Source organism: Suncus etruscus, chromosome 11 (assembly GCF_024139225.1).
Source record: "Suncus etruscus isolate mSunEtr1 chromosome 11, mSunEtr1.pri.cur, whole genome shotgun sequence".
Lineage (NCBI taxonomy): Eukaryota > Metazoa > Chordata > Mammalia > Eulipotyphla > Soricidae > Suncus > Suncus etruscus.
The window spans coordinates 82,904,369-82,907,726 of record NC_064858.1 but is presented as its reverse complement, the minus strand read 5'-3'; the positions used below and the strand labels follow the sequence as shown (position 1 = coordinate 82,907,726).

Genomic DNA, 3,358 nt, shown 5'->3' with positions numbered 1-3,358 from the left:
TCCCCTGCATAGGCACAGTAACTATTGGGGATATTATAAAGGGAATTCCCTAGGCCTAGGAGATACAGGATTTCTACCCCCCTGAAGTGTACTGTCATGGAATTAACTATAAACTCCTTGCATGATCATTTACTCTCCCCTCGGTGTTTTTGTGGTGTATGAAAGATTTCTGCTTCCTCATGGATGGTAAAATCAGACCTCTGTATCTAGAGATCTTGGTGACTGTACAGCTCAAGGAATGGAGCTTATGATAAAATCTTTCTTTGTGGTTCTAGCAGTTCTGTTTCTTCAGTGTCATTTTTTTTTAATTTTTATTGTGACCAAAGTGCATTACAAATCTTTCACTGCATCATTTATGGTACATAGTGACAATGAATGAGGGACATTCCCACCACCAGTGCTGTCCTCTCTCTGCCCCTGTTTCCAGTATGCCATCCCATATCTCCCTCTTTAACCCCCAGAATGCTAGTGCAACTGGTCTCCATTTAATAGCTTGTTGTAGATTGAGCATCTATTCCACCGTCATTGGAGATAAAAAGGATAAGAAAAAAAAGAGAAAAAAAATTTGGTGATAACTACCAAAAAATGAAAGAAGATAGAGAAAAAAAAAGCAAAAAATAAAAGCAAAAAGAAAGAAAGAAAGAAAGAAAGAAAGAAAGAAAGAAAGAAAGAAAGAAAGAAAGAAAGAAAGAAAGAAAGAAAGAAAGAAAAGAAAATGGAAGAAAAAAGAAAAAAATGTACATGGCAAATAAAATAAAAATAAAAATAAATCTGTAAATAATAACCACAAGAGTGAAAAAAAGTGGAAGAAAAAAGAGAAGTAAAATAAAGTAAAAAACTAACAAATCAAAACAAAACAAGAAAAAGTATTTGTGCTGGAGTGATAGGGTTTGGTGTTCCCCCAGTTTTTTTTGTTTGTTTTTGTTTTGCATAGGCACAGTAAGCATTGGGGAAGAAAGGGAATTCCCGTGGCCTAAGAGATTCAGGGTTTCTCCATCCTTGAAGCATACCATCATGGGATCAAACCCTGGATCCATATATACTCATTACCCCACCCCAAAGGCTTTTTTGTGATGCCAGGAAAGTTTCCTCTCGGTTGTGTGTGAGAAAATCAAGTCACTGTAGCTGAGAAACTTCTGCATCTCAAAGGAAATAGTTCCCAAAATACAAGAGCCACACACTTAGTGGGAGAAACTATTCACCCAATACCCATCAGATAAGTGGTTAATATCCAAAATATACAAGGCACTGACAGAACTTTACAAGAAAAAAAAAACTAATCCCATCAAATAAAGGGAGAAAAATGAACAGACACTTTGACAAAAAAACGGCACATGAAAAGATGCTCCACATCACTAATAATCAGGGAGATGCAAATCAAAACAACCACGAGGTACCATCTCATGCCACAGAGATTGGCACACATCAGAAAGAATGATAACAAGCAGTGCTGGCAGAGATGTGGAGAGAAAGGAACTCTTATTCACTGCTGTTGGGAATGCTGTCTGGTCAAACCTTTGTGGAAATTGATATGGAGATTTCTCCAAAAGCTGGAGGTTGACCTCCCATACAATCCAGCTATACCACTCCTAGAAATATATCCTAGGAACACAAAAATACAATACAAAAATTCCTTTCTCACACCTATATTCATAGCAGCATTATTTACAATAGCCAGACTCTGGAAACAGCCTAGATGCCCCTCAATAGATGGATAATTAAAGAAACTATGGTACATATACATAATGGAATATTATGCAGCCACCAGAAGAGATGAAGTCATGAAATTTTCTTATACATGAATGTATATGGAATCTATTATGCTGAGTGAAATAAGTCAGAGGGAGAGAGATAAACAGAATGGTCTCCCTCATCTATTGGTTTTGAGAAAAAAATGAAAAAAAAATTGTGTAATGATTCTCAGAGACAAAATAGAGGAAGACTGGATGGTCCAGCTTCTGACATGAAGCTCACCACAGGTCATGTAGGGTGAGGAGGAAGGACACTTGGGATATTGGTCATGGGAATGTTGCACTGGTGAAGGATATATATATATATATTAAAAAGAAAAGGAAAGATAAGACCTCCGAATTCTTACCACAGGCTTTGTTCTTTACACTGACTGTATAGAAAGAGGAGGTACAGTAAATGCACTCCATATACACCTCACCACAGGCCCTTTGCCTGGTTTGTATTGTGAATTGGGGGACAAAAAAAAAGAATCTTCCTAAGAACAAATGTCCAGGTACAGATCCAGATGATTTACAGATAAATTCTATACAGCATCATGAGACAAGTTACTACCACTAATCCACAGACTCTTCCAACCCATTGAAAAGACAGGAATACTTCCTAATTCCTTTTATGAGGCTAATAGCACACTCATTTCCAAAGATGGCAAAGACATGCCAAGAAAGAAAATTACAGACCAATCTCACTAATAAACATAAATGAAAAATCCTCTACAAAATTTTAGCAATCCGAATTCAGCATTACATAGAAAAGATTATACACCATGACCAAGTGGGTTTCATACCAGGGATGCAAGGATCGTTCAATATAAGAAAATCAATCAACATTATACACCACATCAACAACAAGTAATACAAAATCCATATGATTATATCAATTGATGCAGAGAATGTGCCTGAAAAAATCTAATACCCATTCATGATGAAAAAATCCAGCAAATAGCACTGGATAGTTACAGATACCTATAAAAAGCCCACAGCTAACATTCTTAAGAGCAAAAAACTGAAAGCATTCTCACTAAGGTCAGAAACTAGGCAAGGCTGTATACTTTCCCACTTTTATTCAATATAGTTTTGGAAGTCCTAGCAATAGCAATCAGACAAGAGAAGGGAATCAGGAATCCTAATAGGAAAAGAGAAACTCAAACTATCTCTTTATACAGATGATACGATGATATACATAAAAAACCCTGAAGAGTCCACAGTAAGACTCTTAGAAACAATTAAACAATACAGCAAAATGCCTGGCTTCAAAGTCAATACACAAAAGACAGTAGCATTCCTCTATATAAATAATGAAGTAGAGGAGAAAAAGCTTAAGGGTAGAATCCCATTTAAAATAGTATCCCAAAATATTGAATACTTAGGTATCAACCTTATGAAAGAAGTGAAGGACCTATACCAGGAAAACTTCAAAACACTCCCTAAAGTAATCGAAGAGGACCTTAGTAAATGGAAGAACATCCCCTGCTCATGGGTAGGTAAAATCAACATAGACAAAATGACTATCTTACCTAAAATTCTCTATAGATGCAATGCAATCCCTATACATATTAAGACATCATTTTTTAAGGATTTAGAACAATCAATTATAAAATTCATCTGTA

The 3,358-nt window shown here is 36.0% G+C and overlaps 1 non-coding gene across 1 annotated transcript; it reads left to right on the top strand.

Moving 5' to 3' along the window:
* Positions 1–2,081: 2,081 nt before the first annotated feature.
* On the top strand, positions 2,082–2,214 carry LOC126023172 (small nucleolar RNA SNORA51). The gene has a single exon (XR_007500377.1). It is a non-coding gene; the product is annotated as a small nucleolar RNA SNORA51 (small nucleolar RNA).
* Positions 2,215–3,358: the final 1,144 nt, after the last annotated feature.